This window comes from Ranitomeya variabilis, chromosome 4, assembly GCF_051348905.1.
Source record: "Ranitomeya variabilis isolate aRanVar5 chromosome 4, aRanVar5.hap1, whole genome shotgun sequence".
NCBI lineage: Eukaryota > Metazoa > Chordata > Amphibia > Anura > Dendrobatidae > Ranitomeya > Ranitomeya variabilis.
In genome coordinates this window covers 583,232,487-583,255,337 of record NC_135235.1, presented here as the reverse complement: position 1 = coordinate 583,255,337, position 22,851 = coordinate 583,232,487, and the positions used below count along the sequence as shown (strand labels likewise).

General features: G+C 48.9%; 1 long non-coding RNA gene across 2 annotated transcripts; it reads left to right on the top strand.

The window, feature by feature from the left end:
- The first annotated feature begins 8 nt into the window (after positions 1 to 8).
- Positions 9 to 12,377, top strand: LOC143769188 (uncharacterized). 2 transcript variants are annotated; one of them, XR_013214253.1, is made up of 3 exons: positions 9 to 250; positions 1,600 to 1,889; positions 12,143 to 12,377. It is a non-coding gene; the product is annotated as an uncharacterized LOC143769188 (long non-coding RNA). The 2 variants fall into 2 exon arrangements; XR_013214252.1 differs by lacking the exon at positions 9 to 250 and having other exon boundaries at positions 1,307 to 1,889.
- Positions 12,378 to 22,851: the final 10,474 nt, after the last annotated feature.

The window sequence follows — 22,851 nt, the reverse complement described above, 5'->3', positions numbered from 1 at the left end:
CTGCCCATGTGACCGGAAGGGGCGGCGCCTCTTCCTCCATAGAACAGACAGAGCACACACGAGGAAGCTGTGGATGTCATGGCGGGATTTCGTGCAGGATTTGGTTTTGGAGTGTTTTGTGCAGGATTTGCCTCTTCCTCCATAGAGCAGAGCAGACAGGAGGAGGCTGTGGATGTCATGGCTGGATTTCGAGGATTTTTGTGCAAGATTTGGGGTATTATGGGGGTCATTCTCCAAAGTCATAGATCAGGTAAGTGGGAGTCTGCCTGGGGAGAATGGGGTGGTGTTGCTTGCATGGGGCTGCTGGGGAGAATGGGGTGTTGCTTGCATGGGGCTGCTGGGGAGAATGGGGTGGTGATGCTTGCGTGGGGCTGCCTGGGGAGAATGGGATGTTGCTTGCATGGGGCTGCCTGGGGAGAATGGGGGGATGTTGCTTGCATGGGGCTGCCTGGGGAGAATGGGGTGATGTTGCTTGCATGGGGCTGCCTGGGGAGAATGGGGTGATGTTGCTTGCATGGGGCTGCCTGGGGAGAATGGGGTGATGTTGCTTGCATGGGGCTGCCTGGGGAGAATGGGGTGATGTTGCTTGCATGGGGCTGCTTGGGGAGAATGGGGTGATGTTGCTTGCATGGGGCTGCCTGGGGAGAATGGGGTGATGTTGCTTGCATGGGGCTGCCTGGGGAGAATGGGGTGGTGATGCTTGCATGGGGCTGCCTGGGGAGAATGGGGTAGTGTTGCTTGCATGGGGCTGCTTGGGGAGAATGGGGTAGTGTTGCTTGCATGGGGCTGCCTGGGGAGAATGGGGTAGTGTTGCTTGCATGGGGCTGCCTGGGGAGAATGGGGTAGTGTTGCTTGCATGGGGCTGCCTGGGGAGAATGGGGTGATGTTGCTTGCATGGGGCTGCCTGGGGAGAATGGGGTGGTGATGCTTGCATGGGGCTGCCTGGGGAGAATGGGGTGGTGATGCTTGCATGGGGCTGCCTGGGGAGAATGGGGTGATGATGCTTGCATGGGGCTGCCTGGGGAGAATGGGGTGATGTTGCTTGCATGGGGCTGCCTGGGGAGAATGGGGTGATGTTGCTTGCATGGGGCTGCCTGGGGAGAATGGGGTGGTGTTGCTTGCATGGGGCTGCCTGGGGAGAATGGGGTGGTGATGCTTGCATGGGGCTGCCTGGGGAGAATGGGGTGGTGATGCTTGCATGGGGCTGCCTGGGGAGAATGGGGTGGTGTTGCTTGCATGGGGCTGCCTGGGGAGAATGGGGGGGTGCTTGCATGGGGCTGCCTGGGGAGAATGGGGTGGTGTTGCTTGCATGGGGCTGCCTGGGGAGAATGGGGCTGATGTTACTCGCATGGGTCTGTGTGGTGTGCAGGTCAGTGTGTGTGATGTCACTTGCGGTGGGGGGGTGCAGGAAAGTATAGTGCTACGTGTGTGGGGGCGAACAGGGGAGGGGATGAATGATGATGGAGATCTGAGGGATTGATATTACTTAGCATGAGAATCTCTGCCTGGTGGTGAGGGGTCGGTCCTGTTTTTTTTTTTTTTTTTTTTATATACATAAAATGTGTTCTCATTAATATTATTGGGGACACATGCTGTCAGGTTGATGACTGAGCTATGACCTCTGGGAGCGAAGCAGCTTTACAACAATGTCTCCAGATCCCTGACTTTATTCTCCCCTCGCACTCTGTGCTGGTCAGTATTAGCCCGGTGGCCACTGGTGTCAGCCACTACTTGTATCCAGTTTTCTGCATGATTTTTTTTCTGTTTTATTCTAGGTATTGTGACTTTTCCCCATCCTGTGCCCCCCAGAGCAGTGACCTCCCTGCAGATGTCATTTCATCACTGGACTTCTTTTCACCAAGTGGAATGGCGGTGCCCCCACAATCCATGTGAGGACCCAAAGGGATGACACTGTGGGCGTCTGATAATGTCAGATAGATGAGTATAATTACTAAATTTGTCTCCCCCGCCCCGGCTCCGTCTCCCCCGCCCCGGCTCCGTCTCCCCCGCCCCGGCTCCGTCTCCCCCGCCCCGGCTCCGTCTCCCCCGCCCCGGCTCCGTCTCCCCCGCCCCGGCTCCGTCTCCCCCGCCCCGGCTCCGTCTCCCCCGCCCCGGCTCCGTCTCCCCCGCCCCGGCTCCGTCTCCCCCGCCCCGGCTCCGTCTCCCCCGCCCCGGCTCCGTCTCCCCCGCCCCGGCTCCGTCTCCCCCGCCCCGGCTCCGTCTCCCCCGCCCCGGCTCCGTCTCCCCCGCCCCGGCTCCGTCTCCCCCGCCCCGGCTCCGTCTCCCCCGCCCCGGCTCCGTCTCCCCCGCCCCGGCTCCGTCTCCCCCGCCCCGGCTCCGTCTCCCCCGCCCCGGCTCCGTCTCCCCCGCCCCGGCTCCGTCTCCCCCGCCCCGGCTCCGTCTCCCCCGCCCCGGCTCCGTCTCCCCCGCCCCGGCTCCGTCTCCCCCGCCCCGGCTCCGTCTCCCCCGCCCCGGCTCCGTCTCCCCCGCCCCGGCTCCGTCTCCCCCGCCCCGGCTCCGTCTCCCCCGCCCCGGCTCCGTCTCCCCCGCCCCGGCTCCGTCTCCCCCGCCCCGGCTCCGTCTCCCCCGCCCCGGCTCCGTCTCCCCCGCCCCGGCTCCGTCTCCCCCGCCCCGGCTCCGTCTCCCCCGCCCCGGCTCCGTCTCCCCCGCCCCGGCTCCGTCTCCCCCGCCCCGGCTCCGTCTCCCCCGCCCCGGCTCCGTCTCCCCCGCCCCGGCTCCGTCTCCCCCGCCCCGGCTCCGTCTCCCCCGCCCCGGCTCCGTCTCCCCCGCCCCGGCTCCGTCTCCCCCGCCCCGGCTCCGTCTCCCCCGCCCCGGCTCCGTCTCCCCCGCCCCGGCTCCGTCTCCCCCGCCCCGGCTCCGTCTCCCCCGCCCCGGCTCCGTCTCCCCCGCCCCGGCTCCGTCTCCCCCGCCCCGGCTCCGTCTCCCCCGCCCCGGCTCCGTCTCCCCCGCCCCGGCTCCGTCTCCCCCGCCCCGGCTCCGTCTCCCCCGCCCCGGCTCCGTCTCCCCCGCCCCGGCTCCGTCTCCCCCGCCCCGGCTCCGTCTCCCCCGCCCCGGCTCCGTCTCCCCCGCCCCGGCTCCGTCTCCCCCGCCCCGGCTCCGTCTCCCCCGCCCCGGCTCCGTCTCCCCCGCCCCGGCTCCGTCTCCCCCGCCCCGGCTCCGTCTCCCCCGCCCCGGCTCCGTCTCCCCCGCCCCGGCTCCGTCTCCCCCGCCCCGGCTCCGTCTCCCCCGCCCCGGCTCCGTCTCCCCCGCCCCGGCTCCGTCTCCCCCGCCCCGGCTCCGTCTCCCCCGCCCCGGCTCCGTCTCCCCCGCCCCGGCTCCGTCTCCCCCGCCCCGGCTCCGTCTCCCCCGCCCCGGCTCCGTCTCCCCCGCCCCGGCTCCGTCTCCCCCGCCCCGGCTCCGTCTCCCCCGCCCCGGCTCCGTCTCCCCCGCCCCGGCTCCGTCTGTTAAAGGGAACCTGTCACCCCCAAAATCGATGGTAAGCTAAGCCCACCAGCGTCAGGGGCTTATCCTACAGCATTCTGTAATGCTGTAGTTAAGCCTCCAATGTATCTTAAAAGATGAGAAAAAGAGGTTATATTATACTCACGCTGGCGGTCCGATCCAAGTCGCGGTCCGGTCCTGGGCCTCCCATCTTAATAGGATGACTTCCTCTTCTTGTCTTCACGCTGTGGTGCGCAGGCGCCGGGAAAGGTCAGAGGGGCCTGCACACTGCAGTACTTTGTGCTGGAGCCGCAGCGTGAAGACACGAAGAGGACCAAAACAAAAGTCAAGGGTGCTCACTATACTTAGGCAGGGGTGCTCTGGAGAAAAAGAGTCCAATATACAGGTCCTTCTCAAAAAATTAGCATATAGTGTTAAATTTCATTATTTACCATAATGTAATGATTACAATTAAACTTTCATATATTATAGATTCATTATCCACCAACTGAAATTTGTCAGGTCTTTTATTGTTTTAATACTAATGATTTTGGCCTACAACTCCTGATAACCCAAAAAACCTGTCTCAATAAATTAGCATATCAAGAAAAGGTTCTCTAAATGACCTATTACCCTAATCTTCTGAATCAACTAATTAACTCTAAACACATGCAAAAGATACCTGAGGCTTTTATAAACTCCCTGCCTGGTTCATTACTCAAAACCCCCATCATGGGTAAGACTAGCGACCTGACAGATGTCAAGAAGGCCATCATTGACACCCTCAAGCAAGAGGGTAAGACCCAGAAAGAAATTTCTCAACAAATAGGCTGTTCCCAGAGTGCTGTATCAAGGCACCTCAATGGTAAGTCTGTTGGAAGGAAACAATGTGGCAGAAAACGCTGTACAACGAGAAGAGGTGACCGGACCCTGAGGAAGATTGTGGAGAAGGACCGATTCCAGACCTTGGGGAACCTGAGGAAGCAGTGGACTGAGTCTGGTGTGGAAACATCCAGAGCCACCGTGCACAGGCGTGTGCAGGAAATGGGCTACAGGTGCCGCATTCCCCAGGTAAAGCCACTTTTGAACCAGAGAAGCAGCACTGGACTGTTGCTAAGTGGTCCCAAGTACTTTTTTCTGATGAAAGCAAATTTTGCATGTCATTCGGAAATCAAGGTGCCAGAGTCTGGAGGAAGACTGGGGAGAAGGAAATGCCAAAATGCCTGAAGTCCAGTGTCAAGTACCCACAGTCAGTGATGGTGTGGGGTGCCATGTCAGCTACTGGTGTTGGTCCACTGTGTTTCATCAAGGGCAGGGTCAATGCAGCTAGCTATCAGGAGATTTTGGAGCACTTCATGCTTCCATCGGCTGAAATGCTTTATGGAGATGAAGATTTCATTTTTCAGCACGACCTGGCACCTGCTCACAGTGCCAAAACCACTGGTAAATGGTTTACTGACCATGGTATTACTGTGCTCAATTGGCCTGCCAACTCTCCTGACCTGAACCCCATAGAGAATCTGTGGGATATTGTGAAGAGAAAGTTGAGAGACGCAAGACCCAACACTCTGGATGAGCTTAAGGCCGCTATTGAAGCATCCTGGGCCTCCATAACATCTCAGCAGTGTCACAGGCTGATTGCCTCCATGCCACGCCGCATTGAAGCAGTCATTTCTGCCAAAGGATTCCCGACCAAGTATTGAGTGCATAACTGAACATTATTATTTGATGGTTTTTTTGTTTGTTATTAAAAAACACTTTTATTTGATTGGACGGGTGAAATATGCTAATTTATTGAGACAGGTTTTTTGGGTTATCAGGAGTTGTAGGCCAAAATCATCAGTATTAAAACAATAAAAGACCTGACAAATTTCAGTTGGTGGATAATGAATCTATAATATATGAAAGTTTAATTGTAATCATTACATTATGGTAAATAATGAAATTTAACACTATATGCTAATTTTTTGAGAAGGACCTGTATTATAGATAACTCCGGCACACCATAAATCTTCAGCAGTAGATGTATATTTATTATCTCAATTCAGTAGACAGCGGGATGCCATACAGAAAAGAAAAACGATCACAATTGTGGGTATCCCCAACGTTTCGGCATCAAATAGCCTTTCTCAAGGGGTATCAGTTTATTTGTGATGCGATCAACAAGGTGAAAGGCTCCCGCTTAATCTTTTCAGCGTCCGGAACAAGGCTCCAAGTAAGGACAAAATGACAAGGACAAAACCTGACCGCAGCATTTTGTCCTTACTTGGAGCCTTGTTCCGGACGTTGAAAAGATTAAGCGGGAGCCTTTCACCTTGTTGGTCGCATCACAAATAAACTGATACCCCTTGAGAAAGGCTATTTGATGCCGAAACGTTGGGGATACCCACAATTGTGATCGTTTTTATTTCTGTATGGCATCCCGCTGTCTACTGAATTGAGACACGAAGAGGACGTCATCTGATGAAGATAGGAGGCTCCGGACTGCGATGCCCATCGGACAGGACTGGGACTGTCCCTGGGTGAGTATAATATAACCTCTTTCTCATTTTTTAGGATACATTGGGGGCTTATCTACAGCATTACAGAATGCATTACAGAATGCTGTAGATAAGCCCCTGATGCTGGTGGGCTTAGCTCGCCCTCGATTTTGGGGGTGACAGGTTGCCTTTAAGCACCACAATACAATTTTTGCAGCTAAAGCACAGTGGACTTTGGTAAAAAATGTGTTTTTCTTTTGTTATTAATCTGTCTTTAATGTTTAATTCATTGTTTTGATTTCTTAAACTCTTTATTATTGATTTGTATGTATGCATACTTATATATTTCTCTTTTTTATTTCTAACTATTCATCTTGTAATAAACTTGTTTGACAGCTATGAGTTGAAATTTCATTTCCTTGCAGATTTACGTTCTATGGGATAATGGGGAAGAGACAAAAGGTCGGGGGTGCAGTAGCTCTGGTGGTGGTGAGGCGGCAGAATGGTTATTGCAGGCTGTAGGCTTTCCTGAAGAGATGAGTTTTCAGGTTCCATCTGAGGGATCCAAGGGTGGCGGATAATCGGACGTGTTGAGGCGTGGAATTCGAGAGGATGAAGGATATTGGGGAGAAATCTTGGAGGCGGTTGTGTGAGGAATAAGTGTGGAGGAGAGTAGGAGGTCTTGGGAGGATCGGAGATTACGTGAGGGAAGATAGTGGGAGATTAGTTCAGAGATATAGGGAGGGGACAGGTTGTGGATGGCTTTGTAGATCAGTGTTAGTAGTTTGAACTGGATTCGTTGTGGAATTGGGAGCCAGTGGAGGGATTTGCAGAGGGGAGAAACAGGAGTAGCGAGGAGAGAGGTGGATTAGCCGGGCAGCAGAGTTGAGGACAGACTGGAGTGGTGCAAGAGAGTTAGCGGGGAGGCCACAGAGGAGGATGTTGCAGTAGTCGAGGCGAGAGATGATGAGGGCATGCACAAGCATTTTAGTAGATTAAGGGCAGAGGAAGGGACGGATTATGGCAATATGTTTGAGTTGGAGCCGACAGGAGGTGGCAAGAGTTTGGACGTGCGGTTTGATGGACAGGGCAGAGTCGAGAGTTACCGCGAGGCAGCGTATTTCAGGTGTGGGAGAGAGCGTGATGCCGCTTACCATAATAGATAGATCAGGTAGGGGGGATACGCGAGATGGAGGAAAGATGAGTTCGGTATTGTCTACATTGAGTTTTAGGAAGCGAGAGGTGAAGAAGGAGGATATGGCTGCTAGACACTTCGGGATTCTGGACAGCAGAGAGGTGACATCTGGGCCAGAGAGGTAGATCTGAGTGTCATCAGCATACAGGTGATACTGGAAGCCATGGGACTTTATGAGTTATCCTAGGCCAAGGGTATAGATGGAAAAAAGTAGGGGCCCCAGGCCAGAGCCTTGAGGGACTCCAACAGAGAGAGGGCGGAATGAGCCAATACAGTCTGCTGTGCCTGCGCAACGACCGCAGAGTTGCCCAGATCTTCCTTACTGATTACTGGGTGGCCACCCTGCTGGATCCCTGCTGCAAAGACAAAGTACCATTATTTGTTCCGTCACTGGAGCGGGATGGCAAAATGTGTGAATACAAGCACATGCTGGTAGAGGCACTACTGACGGCATTCCCACCTGACAGAAGAAACACAACGCAGAGGAGGAGGAAGTCGCCAACGCAGCTGTGGCACCACCTCAGAAGGGAGGGTTAATATGGCTAAAATGTGAAAAAAATTCATCAGCATGACACAGCATCCAGCACCACCATCTGATACGGTCTATACAACCAGGTGCCAGTGTTATAACAACATGGTGGAAGAGTACATGTCTATGTCCACACGTCTGCATGTACTAAGTTGGGTCTGCCCATTTAACTTCTTGGTTTCCAAACTGGACACATGGCCTAGGCTTGGAAGTGCCGGCATGCCCCGTGGCAAGTGTAATGTTGGAACATTTGTTTATCAGAGCAGGGGATATCACACATAGGCGCATCCACCTGTCCAAAGCCAACGTGGCCACTCTCGCCTTCATTAAAAGAAACCAGGAGTGGAGTCCACAGGACTTGTCTTTGCCTTTGGCAAACCAGACAAAGGTACCATCTGCACCCAGACATTGTTATATTTTATTTGCCATTTGTTTTATTTTGGGGCCTTACCAAAAAGGAAGAGAAATAAAATCCACCAAAATAATGGCCTGCCTCTTCCACCTACACTCCAATGTCCACCTACATCTCCTCCTCCACTAGGACATCCGACTACTGTATCTACATTGTTCTTTTTTATTTTATACTATGTTCTTTTAAATGCTGTCCCTAAAAAAAAAAAAATCTTCCAAAAAACTGTTGGATACCTCATCCCCTGCCTCTTCCACCTTCATCGCCACATTCGCCTCAAGGTCATCCACCTACTACACCTCCTCCTACATTTGGACCTATGCCTCTTTTTTCAAGATTATTATTACTTTTTATTCTCTGTTATTTTAAGTGATCTTACTATCCACATTTGTTTTCAGGGCTATTGTCCTGCTTACCCCCTTTTTGTTCTATTTTTCACCTTTACCGCTTACTACCCCCATTTTACCACGCGAAAGTACGAGACCACATTAACTGTGAGCTGGTCTCATTATGCTGGGAAGGGCCCAATAAAGATTTAACTTTTCAGCTTATTAATCAGTGAACAGCTGTCTGCTTTTTCTTTGCTGGTTATTAAAAAATGGGTGGACTCATCCAAAAAATTAATTGGGGCCCCCTCTATTTTTAATAACCAGCTACGGCAAAACAAACAGCTAAGGGCTGATATTAAAAAGCTGTGAAGGTCCATGGATATTGGCCCCTACCAACACTAATGAGACTAGTCCTCAGCCGCACGAGAAATGGAGCATCTATTAGGGTATATTTCCACTGTCAGGATGGCCGGCGGTATCGCCGCAGCGGCGAAGCCCCGCCCCCTTTCTGTGACGCGATCATGCCGGATGTGTTAACTCTTCACATCCGGGATGATCGCTCGCTCCCATAGGGCCCTGTGATATGCCTTGCGGGGACGCTGCGTCCCTGCAAGGTGTACGGACATGCTGCGATCTGAAAAGACGCGCAGCATGTCCGGAGTCGCAGGGCCGCCGCGTGCGGGTTTCCACGCATAGTGGAGACGGGATTTCATAAAATCCCCTCCACTATGCTGGAACATCTGGACGCTGCTTGTTTGACGCTGCAGCTCTGCGCAGTGTCAAACAAGCAGCGTTTCCTGACCGTGGAAACATACACTAAGAAGCGCTAATTCTTGAGCATCGACTCAGCTCTTCCTGATTGCATGTGTGCAGTGGCAACTGGGGTAATATATACAGCTCTGGCCAAAATTAAGAAACCACCACATCAAAACCCTGCCATGGGCAGCCCATTCTCCAGACCTGAACCCCACTGGAAACCTCTGGAATGTAATCAAGAGGATGATGGATAGTCACAAGCCATCAAACAAAGAACTGCTTACATTTTTGCGCCAGAAGCAGTGTGAAACACTGCTGGAAAGCATGCCAAGATGCATGAAAGCTGTGATTAAAAATTATGGTTAGTACACAAAATATTAATTTCTGAATAGTGATGGGGTCGAGCAAATTGGAATACTCGGGTACTCAGCCAGAACAGCGAACCCAATATAAGTCTATGGGAGACCCAAGTACTTTTACTACGATCTCCCCCGGGGGTCCTTTTAAGGTCTAAAAATGATGGAAACACTGCTCAAAAGACACAGGAACATCATGGGGATCGCCCCTGAAAAAATTCCTCACTCCTAGTTCACAGCCTTAATAATTTTTTTCCGAGATTCATGCCATTTTTCCTGGTGCCACAAAAAACACATTAAAATGAAACCAAAATGGGTTTTGCTGGCCTGTAAGGCCAAATATTTAACCCCAGGCCGAAAATTTCCTCTCCCTCTTAGGTTGCCGTCACACTAGTAGTATTTGGTCAGTATTTTACATCAGTATTTGTAGCCAAAACCAGGAGTGGGTGATAAATGCAGAAGTGGTGACGTGTTTCTATGATACTTTTCCTCTATTTGTTCCACTCCTGGTTTTGGCTACAAATACTGATGTAAAATACTGACCAAATACTGCTAGTGTGACGGCAGCCTTAGGCTTAGTTCAGACGCAGCGTTTTTGAAGCGTTTTTCAACTTTAACATTGCTTTCAACCACTACAAATGCATTCACTGGGAAATGTCATTGTAACATTTAACTGGCCATGTGGTGTGTGACACATAAGCAGACCCATCTTGTTTCATTTATAAAGGAGGGACTCTTAAAGTCACAGAGCCTATTTTTACTGGCATCAGGCGGCATTAATCTTCTTACAGGGCCAATATGAAACAGTGGGTCTCCTAAGCTGTTGTAGCCTATGCTGTGAGTGCATGGGCTGCCAAGAATTACGACGCACCACAGTACCCCTGTCATAAGATGTCCAGGGGGGACTCCTGAAAAAGTGTTGCATTGAATTCAAGGCCTGCCCTGCTACCAATTCATATGCACCCCAATAAGCCTTTGAACCCACATAGTGGATGGGCCCATGAAAATCCACTTCACAATATGCATTTTGTACTCCGTACTCCTTTGTTTTACACATTGGCGGCAAGGCCAGCCCTGCTGCATAGTCATATGCACCCCATTAGGCCTTGGAACACACATACTGGATGTGCCCATGAAAATCCACTCGTATTTTTTATGGTATGATGGTTCCCTCTTTGCAGAATTATTTACAGGAAATTTGGCAATTGTGTTTGCCATGTTTTTAACACTAAGGTTCAGATACGGCTTTAAAAAAGTCTAATCCTAGCAATACAAAGCAATTTCATTGCAAACTACAAAAATCAAGGAATATTAAGATTGAATAGTGTGAGTGCGTACATTTTTGTATATGTTACCAATAACATACAAAAGTTAATGATTACATATAAGGATTACATAGATATACTGATTACGTGTATATATGAAGATTAACTTCATACAGTCTACTTAGATCATCACCAAGAGGCTTTTAAATATAATCCGTCTGGAATATCCGAGAAGCAACACCAAGACAGAGAACCCCTTTGAGATTACCTACACTGCATGGGCGTCCCCAATTATGCAGGTATCAGCACACTGTACATGTACAGGTACCCCAGTTTTGGTATCTGTCTTAGTCATGTTTCTCTGGTCTTATATAGTGATTTACACTATGTAGTAACTCTAGTTTCACCCAGACCTTCAAGTGACCAGCTTTCACGGGTGTATTAAACTGAGATATCATGGAGTCATCAGACGAGTGGCCATAAACCACTAGAAAATAAAAACCACAAGGATTTAGATCAAACCACCACAGGCAGAGTTTCAGTAAACCTTAATGTTTTACAACGACAAACAGCAAACATATAGAGGCTTCAAACTGTTTCTGAAGTGAGAAAACAAACAATTATCAACATGGTGCATTATGAGCATTGTCTGTCACATTTGTAAATGTTTTACAAGACATGCAGCAATGTGATTGTCTGAATGCATTCGGTGTACAGTATTTCAATCTTGTTTACAAATCGCCATTTGTATATTCGCCATTTGTACATTTGAGGCAGCCAAAGTTATCGCTCTCAAGGAGAGAAACTAATATAGTGGACAAAGAAATATTTGTAATAAACTACTGAGCCAAACTAACATCATTGCATTATCAAATTTATATGAAGTGTATTGTGTCCAATTTGCGCAACCAGGCAACACAAAAAGGAGCTTTTCCAGTGAGCTCTTTAAGGTACACAAATGTGAAGTGTTTGCTATCAAGGATGTGGTTTCACCAATGGGGGGTACCTTTTTTAAAAATATACTATTGCCATCACAGCCACCCATGCCCAAACTTCACGGGCCTATAACAATACAAAGCATGTTCACCCAGGTCATGTTGTCGGAGATAAGGAAGAGACATTGCAGGAGACAGTTAAGAATTAGGGCCAATGTAGTGGTGTGGGTCTCTGAGACTTGTAATGCAGTGCATGATCTGCCAAACAATTCCCCAAAGGGGGTACTGTCAAGGTGAAAAGATATATCTTCATACACTTTTTGTACTGTTGTATTCTTATACTGTGAAATAATAAGTTTTTCCCATCTGCTAGCTAATGTAGATGTAATTGTATTTAAAATGGCTGCCAGTATTCACCTTTGCCCTACTTTTTGTCTCTGAGGAAAGAAGTATCATTTCTTCTTAAATTGAAACTTGAGGAATGTGAAGAAAGGAGGATTCGCCAGGAGACATCAGGACAAATCAGAAAGACTGAATACTAGACATATACTGCTTAAACCCCGCCCAATGCATTCCTTCTCCTAACACACAATATAGTACTGTGTATCCGGAAATAAACGCAGTTGCTGTGATCGTGGCCGATACTGGTAGACGCACGAGCATCAACTGAGATTGAACCAGCTATTTGTCTGACTCATTCTTACCCGGTACCAAATGCTCTGCTCATACTTTAATTTGGGATGACTGGTGAATGAGGGTTATTGTCGTGACGACCCCGACAGTACCTTTTTTAAAAGTACACTAGTGCCATCGCATGCCCCTAGCCCAAATATTAACGGCCTATAACAGTACTGAGCATGTTTACCCTGGTGATCTAGTGGCAGGAACATTTTAGATTGCAGGAGAGCAAGTTAAGAAGTCAGCCAATGGAATGTCATGCCCAATTCCACAATGTGGGATCTTTTTAAAAAAACTAAGAGTGCCATCACAGCCCCCTTGGCAGGGCCGGACTGGCCATCGGGCAGTTCTGGCAAATGCCAGAAGGGTCGGTGGCAGTAGTGGGCCACTCGAGTGTGCCGCTGTCAGCACACTCCCCCCGTTGTCGGCACACTCCCCCCGTTGTCAGCACACTCCCGGCCCCGCATTCAACTATACCGGCGTCATAGACACCGGTACAGTTGAATGCAATGATGGAGGAGAGAGCGTCTGCTGACGCTCCCTCTCCCATCATTCCCCGCTCTGCCTGCCGCTGACACTGTGGGTGCGCGATGACGTCATATCATCGCGCACCTGCTGTGTGACCGGGCGGGCAGACTGCAGCTGCTGAGACCGGAGCCAGGAGCAGCAGCGCGGGGCAAGAGGAAAGGTGAGTAGACTTTGTTTTTTTATTATTACATATCAATGGGTGATAACTGGATTGTAGGGGGGGCTGGCTGCATTACATTCTATGGGGCAGTGCTGCATTACATGATTTTATGGGGCTGGGCTGCATTACATGATTCTATGGGGCAGTGCTGCATTACATGATTCTATGGGGCTGGGCTGCATTACATGATTCTATGGGGCAGTGCTGCATTACATGATTCTATGGGGCTGGGCTGCATTAAATTCTATGGGGCAGTGCTGCATTACAGGATTCTATGGGGCTGTGCTGCATTACATTCTATGGGGGCTGTGCTGCATTACATTCTATGGGGACTGAGCTGTAATGCTGGATACAGCTGTAATTATATGTTATATAGTCGTGTTACACTCCCCTCACTTCTTGTAACCTACAATTGTACAAAGATATTATACAGTCACCAGGCGACAAGTGGGCCTGTGTGACTTCAAATGCCAGGGCTGAATTTTAGTCCCAGTCCGGCCCTGCCCCTTGGCCAAAATGCACCGTACAGAGCACGTTCACCCTGGTGATCTATTGGCAGATACAGGACAGATTGCAGGCGACTGTCATGATTCCAATGGCAGGGAATCACCAAAAGGGCAAGCACAAAAAAAGGACAAGCTCTAGGGTGATGGAACCTGAGCTGACCGCGATCCTGAACTTAACACAAACACTATCAGCAGCCGGGGAACGTACCTACGGGGACTCTAGATGTCTCGCGCCAGCCGGAGAACTAACTTCCCCTAGAAGATGAAAAGCAGACCTCTCTTGCCTCCTAGAGAAATACCCCAAAGGGATAGCAGCCCCCCACATATAATGACGGTGAATTAAGAGGAAGGCACATGCGCAGGTATGAAAACAGTTTTAGCAAAATGAGGCCCGCTAAAGCTAGATAGCAGAAGGATACAAAAGAGATCTAGGCGGTCAGCGAAAAACCCTTTCTTCAAAAAACCATCCTGAAATTACTGGGACCCATGTGCCAACTCATGGTACATGGGGAGTAATTTCAGCCCACTAGAGCAACCAGCAGCAAAGACTCATATGTATGCAAGCTGGACTAAAAACATGATAAGGCAGAACACAAAAAACAAGAAAATCAGAACTTAGCTTGTCCAGCAGATTATAGGAGCAGGTAGCAGAGGCAAACAGAGACACTCTGACTACATTGATAGCCGGCAAGGGAATGACAGGAAAGCTAGGTTAAATAGGAAACACCCAGCCTATGATGGACAGGTGGAAACCAGAGACCGCAACCCACCAAAGTCACCCAGTACCACTTGTAACCACCAGAGGGAGCCCAAAAAAAGAATCCACAACAGGCGACTGAGTTAAGAAGTAGGCCCAATGTAATGTCATGCCCAATTTCCCAATGTGTTGTCCTTTTTGGACTTAAAAAAATATTGCCAGCACAGCCCCTTTGCCCAAAATTCACTGGCCTATAACAGTACAGAGCACGTTCACCCTGGTGATCTACTGGCAGGTACAGGACAGTTTGCAGGAGACCGAGTTAAGAAGTAGGCCCAATGTAATGTCATGCCCAGTTCCCCAATGTGTTGTCCTTTTAAAAAAAAAATAAAAGAGTGCCATCAGAGCATCCTTGGCCAAAATACACCGTACAGACCACGTTCACGCTGGTGATATATTGGTTCTGGAGGAGGAGGATTAGGATAAGGAGGAGGATAAGAACAAACAGACCAAATCTGTAAGCGTATACCCATGTTGGGTTGTGAAGAGGTGCATAAGAATACGCCTCCCCAAAAGAGAGAATGTATTTGAGGTTATGTTTTGCTGTTTTCACTTGGTGGTGTACAGAAGTCTTTCCCAATCCAGGCCTTGTTCATTTTTATAAGAGTCAGCCTGTCAGCATTTTCAGTTGACAGGCGGATGCGCTTTTCTGTTATAATTCCACCAGCGGCACTAAAAACCCTCTCTGACAGAACGCTAGCAGCAGGGCAGGCCAGGACCTCCAAGGTGTAGACAGCCAGTTCATGTCACGTGTCCAGCTTGGATACCCAATAATTCAAAGGCACATAGGAATCCCGGAGGATGTTTGCACGATCTGCAAGGTACTCCCTCACCATCTTCCCAAACATTGCACTTCTTGTGACAGCACCCCTTGCCTCTGTGCCGCCACGATGGGAGTGTCTGAGAAAACTGTCCCAGAACTTGGCCATTGTTCCCCTGCCTGAGCTGGATTGTACTTCTGTCTCTCTCTTGCTTGGAGTCCTTGGTTGTACAACAAACTCTTGAAGTCTGCTGCCAGCGTTCTCACATGGGAATTTTCTAAGTAATTCCGCTACAAGGGCCCTGTGGTACTGCAAAATTTTAGTACACCTCTCTGCCTCAGGCAGAAGAGATTGAAAGTTCTCCTTGTAGCGTGGGTCTAGAAGTGTCACCAACCAGTAATGAGTGTCACCCAAAATTTTGATAATCCGAGGGTCACGTGAAATGCAGTGCAACTTAAAGTCAGCCATGCCTGCCAGACTGCTAACAGGCAAGACTTCCGTGTCCTCATCAACAGGACGACTGACGATGCTGTCCTCCTCCTCCTCCTCCCTGTCCTCAGGTCATCCCCACTGAACAGAAGCTAATACAGATGTGTTTGTAGTACCATCTATAGCACATGAAAGTAGCTCCTGTTCTTCCTCCTCCTCCTGATTGCCTACCAATCCACGTTGAGAAGACATGAGGCTGGGCTGAGTGTAATCCCCCTGTATGTTTCCTTGCTCCATGTCCTCGTGCTCCGCCTGCAATGCATCCTCTTTGATTGTGAGCAGAGAGTTTTTCAGAATGCTGAGAAGCGGGATAGTGATGCTAATTATGGCATCATCGCCACTCACCATCTTAGTGCAGTCCTCAAAGTTTTGGAGGATGTTATATATGTCTGACATCCATGTCCACTCCTGAGGTCTTATGTGTGGAGTCTGACCTGAAATTCGACGGCCTTGTTAATGTTGGTAGTCAACAACGGCCCTCTTCTGCTCCTTTCCAAGATATGCAGCGTAGAGTTCCAGCGCGTGGGGATGGGGGACATCACACAATAGTCAGTGAGCTGGAATCTGAAAACGCTGCTGAAGCACGGCAAGGGCGGCTGAAGCTGTAGCTGACTTTCTAAAATGGTCAGACAGACAGCGTACTTTCACTAGCAGATCCGGCAGCTCCGGGTAGCTTTTCAGAAAACGTTGAACCAAGAGATTAAGCACATGGGCCAAGCAAGGTACGTGTGTGAGCTCACCTTGCCTCAGAGCCGCCACCAGGTTTCGGCCATTGTCACACATGACCATGCCTGGCTGTAGGTTCAGCGGTGTCATCCAAACATCTGACTGCTCTTTCAGCGCTGTCCACAACTCTTCTGCATTGTGCGGTTTGTCACCTATGCAGATTATCTTCAGCACAGCCTGTTGCCGCTTGGCTGAGGCAGTGCTGCAGTGCTTCCAGCTTCTGACTGATGTGTTGATTTCAGAGATGGAGGATGAATAGGAGGAGGAGGTGCAGGAGCTGTAGACTGTGGGGGCAACCCTGATTGACATAGGGCCAGCAATCCTCAGCGTGGGGAGGATGTGTTCCATCTCAAGGTCCAACTGGGTCCCGGCTTCCACTATGTTAACCCAGTGTGCCGTCATTGAGATGTACCGTCCCTGCCCACAAGCACTTGTCCACGTGTCCGTGGTTAGGTGGACTTTCCCGGTAACAGCATTGTTGAGGGCACGGGTAATGTTGTGGGACACATGCTGGTGTAATGCCGGTACGGCACACCGAGAGAAATAGTGGCGACTGGGGACCGAGTACCTTGGGATGACCGCCCCCATCAGGTTGCGGAATGCTTCCGTCTCAACAAGCCTAAAAGGCAGCATTTCTAGCACAAGCAGAAGAGAAATAATAGAATTGAGGACTGTGGCCTGTGGGGTGTTGGCTGGGTATTTCTGCTTGTGTTCCAAAGACTGGGTTATAGACAACTGAATGCTGTGCTGGGTCAAGGACGTGGACGGGCTTGCTGATGGTGCTGCTTGACTGTGGGCCACAAGAGGTGCAGGGCTAGAGGCATCTTCACATGCACGGTGTACTAGGGATTGGCTTCTATGCAAAACAGTGGAAGAAGCAGTGGTGTGACCAGCATGCAGTGGTCCTCGAGCCTGGGGTTCGGCCCACAAAGTCAGGTGCTTTGCTTGCATGTGCCTGATCATGCTGGTGGTCAGGCTGGTTGTTTTGCTACCCCTGCTGAAGCAGGCATGGCAGGTGCTGCAAATGGCCTGTTTAGGGTTATCGGCAGAGTCTTTAAAAAATAGCCAGACTCGGGAAGATCTCACAGGTGGAATGGCAACTTCACTCATGTTGGTGTTACAGGGAACGGATGCACGCCTTCTGTCTGTGGCCACCACACTGCTTCTTCCTGCCTGTTGGGGGATATGCCTCCTTCCCCATTTGTGCTGCTGTCCTCGCTACGCATGTCCTCCTGCCAGCTTGGGTCATTTACTATGACATCCACCACCTCGTCTTCCACATGTGCACCTTGCTCCTCCTCCTGACTTTCTAGAAATTAGGTCTCATCATGGTCCACCTCTTGTGACACTTTCCCACCATTGCCTTCGTGTGACTGGGGCTGGTCAAAGCTTTGGGCAGCTCTACATGCGATCTCATCTTTCCCCACTTCAAGTTGACCTGCAGAGATTTCTGAATCTTGAAATGGAAAACTGAACAGCTCTTCAGAGTGTCCAAGTGTGGGATCAGTTGTCTCAGGGCACTCGGCATGGTGGGAGGAAGGAGGATCAGGGTGAGGAATATCCTGGCCTCACTCACGGCTACTCAGACTTGACCGTGTGAAAGACAAGGTAGTGGTGGTGATGGCTAAGTGACTGGAAGCATTATCCGCTATCCAACCAACAACCGTTACACACTGCTCTGGCTTCAATAGTTGTGTGCTGCGGTACCCTAGAAACTGGGACAGGAATGTCGAGCGAGAAGATGTGGGTCTTTGTTGTTGCCCACTTTCACCTTGCCCACGGCCTCATCCTATGGATGCACCATCACGTCCACTTCCCCGTCCTTTGCCTCTTGCCTTAACCATTTTAAATGGACTACTGCACTATTTCAAATGCTCAACACAAATGTCTATATTAGTAGCGAAATAATATGTGATCAGTATGCCTGCAAATCTATGATTTTTCAAACCCAAACACCAGGCAGGCCTCAGCCTGACCTAACAGACTGTATTCATGTTTTTTTTAAGTTAATTTATGCAAAATAGTGCTGTATTGAATTTGAGTATCACACAGCCAAAAAATAAGTACACCAGCCTCCAATGCCCAAACTTGGAGCACAGAGATATATGACGGCTGTAACGGAAACACCACACTGGCAAATCTGTAGCCTTTGAATTTTTTTGATACGAAATAGTGCTGTATAGAATTTGACTATCACACAGTCAAAAAATAAGTACACCGGCCTCCAATGACCAAACATGGAGCACGCAGATATATGAGGCCTTTTTCAGTGAATTTAAAACACCAAAAAAAAGGGAGCACAAGGGTCGCACAGACAACTATGCTACGTATGCCTGACAAACTATAACTTTTCAACAGGCCTCAGTCTGACAGAACAGAGTGTATTTTTTTTTTGGGGGGGGGGGATTTTTGAAAAAAATGAAGGAAAAATAAATATATAGACAGTAAATAAGCTGCAGCTGCAGGCAGTTATGGAGCTTTGGGAGGGATGCAGTGGGAGCAATGGACGCACATACAGTGCCTGCAGGCCTTGCACTGATGTGGATATGCTATGCCCTGCCTACCTAGTGCTGCAATATCGGGACCCACAAATTAGCCCTAAAAAGGACTTTTGGTTTCTGAGGAGTTGTGGATGTAAGAGTTGCAGACCTACACTCTAAAACCACGATTCTGACCCTATCTCGGCAGCAGCTCTCCCTATTCTCGCTGAAACAGGAACAGAATGCGGCGAGCAGGGCGGCACCAGGTCTCTTATACTTGGGATGATGCTGTACGGCCCAGCCAATCACTGCACGACACAACAAAGATGGCTGCCGCGTTTCAAGGCCTGGCAGACAATCTCTGCACCATGATTGGGTCTCTAAAGTCCGCTAAAACTTCTGGGTGGAGACTGCAGTTACCGCCGAATAGTACCGGAAATGCTCGCTGCTCGCCGAGTACCCCGATACTCGGGCGAGTAACGAGTAGTGGCGAGCACGTTCACTCATCACTATTTCTGAACTCTTCCGGAGTTAAAAAATTAGTACTGTTGTTTCTAAATGACTATGAACTTGTTTTCTTTGCATTATTTGAGGTCTGAAAGCACAGTTTTTTTTTAATTTTGACCATTTTTCTTTGTTAGAAAAAAATACTAAATTTATTTCTTGAAAATTCTGAGACATGTCAGACGTTTATAGAATAAAAGAACAATTTACATTTTACTCAAAAATATACCTAGAAAGAGAAAAATCAGACAAACTGGACATTTTGCAGTGGTCTCTTAATTTTTGCCAGGGCTGTAAGTATAATTACAACTGTGATTTGTCAAAAATCACAGCTGACATCAAGCCCAGGGTTAGTAATAGAGAGGTGTCTATGAAACACCCCGTTTACTAACACTGTAAGTAAAAATAAAGAAACACATTAAAAACATGTACGGTAATTAAAATATAAAAACAGACACCCTCTTTCACCCATTTATCATCATCATCAAGGTCCCAAGACGATCCCCTGCTCCAATACATACAGAAGCCACAGTGACATCATAAAACGTGACCCCTCCCCGTATCCGGCGTACACACACTAAGGGGGGCATGGAAGCCGCCACCTGTGAGGTCACTGGAGATGACAGTCTGCGGTTATCACAGTACCCTCTGAGCTGTCAACTGTCACTTGAGGTGAACTCAAGGAGCACAGTGACCGGCAATACGCATAACCTGGCGGAAACATTGTAGTAGGTTGGATTGCCGGACTGCCCCCAGCGTGACACAGGGGCACTACAGTACGGAAGTCCGACAGTGAACTAGTGGAATCATTACAGTGCATCACATTGATGAATCTCTGTTGGACTGCGTTGCCCACTAGACTTTGTTATATACAGCAAGCTAAAGCTAAGTGGGCAGAAGGACCTGGTGTTTTAGCTTACTAAGTCTGGTATTAAACCACTCCAAGGGACCTGGTCCTTTATCCCACTGGGATTTAGCTTTCTCACAGTGAGCAGGCTAAATCCAAGTTGGCAGAAGGACCTGGTCCTTTAGCCTGCTAGGTCTAGTATTAAAACACTCACAGGGACCTGGTCCTTTATCCCACTTGGATTTAGCTTTCTCACAGAGCAGGCTAAATCCAAGTCGGCCGAAGGACCTGGTCCATTTGGCCAATAATTATAGTATTAACCCCTTCACAACGCATGATGCAGTTACATCATATATCATAAAAATATCAGAAAAAGAAATATCGCGTTTGCTCCATTTAAAAAAAAATAAATTTGGAATTGACGTGATCAGAAAGGTCTGACCAATCAAAATGTAAAATAATCTGATCAGCAAACGGCATAACGAGAAAAAAACTAGAAATGCCATAATTACTTTTTTTTGGTCACCACAACATTGTAATTAAATGAAATAAGAGGTGATCAAAACATGGTATCCGCGCCAAAATGGTATCAATAAGAACGTCCCGCCAAAATAAAAAAAATTCACAACGGCGATGTGGATGGAAAAATAAATAAGTTATGGGAAGAAAAAAAAACGGAAAATCGCCCGAGGGTTAAAACACTCCTAGGTGCATGCATGGAAAAAATCTGTGGTTGTGTGATCTACAAAAATGATCACCAGTAAATAAAACGGGACGCGGATGAGATTGGTGCAGAATATTGTACACACTGGGATTACGGGGAAAATTCTTGCGTATAATTGTCACATATAAATAAAAGTGTAATCAGATGTCAGATCTAGTCTGCAGCTCAATATAACTGCAAAAAATCACAAGACAAGATTCATATATATCTATATACAATAAGGGTCCTTCTATCTACTGGGATTTAGCATTCTTATATAGAGCAGGCTAAATCCAAGTCGGCTAAAGGCCCTGGTCCCTCTGCCGACTGGGAAATAGCCCACTCTGTGTGAGAAAGCTAAATCCCAGTGCACAGAAGGACCTGGGCCTTTAGCCGACTGGGATTTAGCTTTCTCACAGAGAGCAGGCTATTTCCAAGTCGGCAGAAGGACCTGGTCCATTTGGCCAATAATTATAGTATTGACCCCTTCACAACACATGATGCAGTTAGGCTACGTTCACATTTGCGTTGTGCGCCGCAGCGCACAACGCAAACAAAAACGCGGCAAAACGCACGCTAAAACGCTGCGTTTTGCGCCGCATGTGTCCTTTTTGGCCGAAAGTTGGACGCAAAAAAAATGCAACTTGAAGCGTTTCTTGCATCAAACGCTTGCGGCCATGCGGCGCAAAACGCAGCACAACGCATGTCCATGCGCCCCCATGTTAAATATAGGGGCGCATGACGCATGTGGCGCCGCTGCGGCGCCCGACGCTGCGGCGCGGACCGCAAATGTGAACGTAGCCTTACATCATATATCATAAAAATATCAGAAAAAAAAATATCGCTTTTGCTCCATTTAAAAAAATAAATAAATTTGGAATTGATGTGATCAGAAAGGTCTGACCAATCAAAATGTAAAATAATCTGATCAGCAAACGGCATAATGAGAAAAAAAACGCCATAATTACGTTTTTTTTGGTTGCAGCAACATTGCAATAAAATGAAATAAGAGGTGATCAAAACATGGTATCCGCGCCAAAATGGTATCAATAAGAACGTCCCGCCAAAATAACAAAAAAATCCCAATGGCGATGTGGATGGAAAAATAAGTTATGGGAAGGAAATTTAAAAAAAAAAAAAACGGAAAATTGCCCGAGGGTTAAAACACTCCTAGGTGCATGCATGGAAAAAAATCTGTGGTTGTGGATCTACAAAAATGATCACCAGTAAATAAAACGGGACGAGGATGAGATTGGCGCAGAATATTGTACACACTGGGATTACGGGGAAAATTTGTGTGTATAATTGTCACATATAAATAAATATGTAATCAGATGTCATATCCAGGCTGCAGCTCAATATAACTGCAAAAAAAATCACATGACAGTATTCATATCTATCTATACACAATAAGGGTCCTTCTATCTGCTGGGATTTAGCATTCTTATATAGAGCAGGCTAAATCCAAGTCGGCTAAAGGACCTGGTCCCTCTGCCGACTGGGAAATAGCCCACTCTGTGTGAGAAAGCTAAATCCCAGTGCACAGAAGGACCTGGGCCTTTAGCCGACTGGGATTTAGCTTTCTCACAGAGAGCAGGCTATTTCCAAGTCGGCAGAGGGACCAGGTCCTTTAGCCGACTTGGATTTAGCCACAACCCTATCGAGTCTTCACTGCACTGAATGAGGCCCGCCCCTTCCGGTGACGACATTGACTCAAAAACTCCACTTCATTGGCCGCTTCCCTTCCTGTCACTGTGCGTTTTCGAGTCAAAGCGGCAGCTGCAGAACATCGCTGGGGTCCACAAAGCAGGAGGCCATACTGCAGGGCATTGCTGGGGGCTGCAGAGCAGAAGGCAGGACTGAAGAACATTGCTGAGATCTAAGTATCTCCCAATACGTTTACTCCCTGTACACCCAGGACAGTCTACCCTGTCCTCCGCTCCTCCCCTCCACCTGCACACCAGCCCCTAATCTTTAACATTCATAGGCCCCCCTTTTCTCTGTGCTCCTCCCCCGA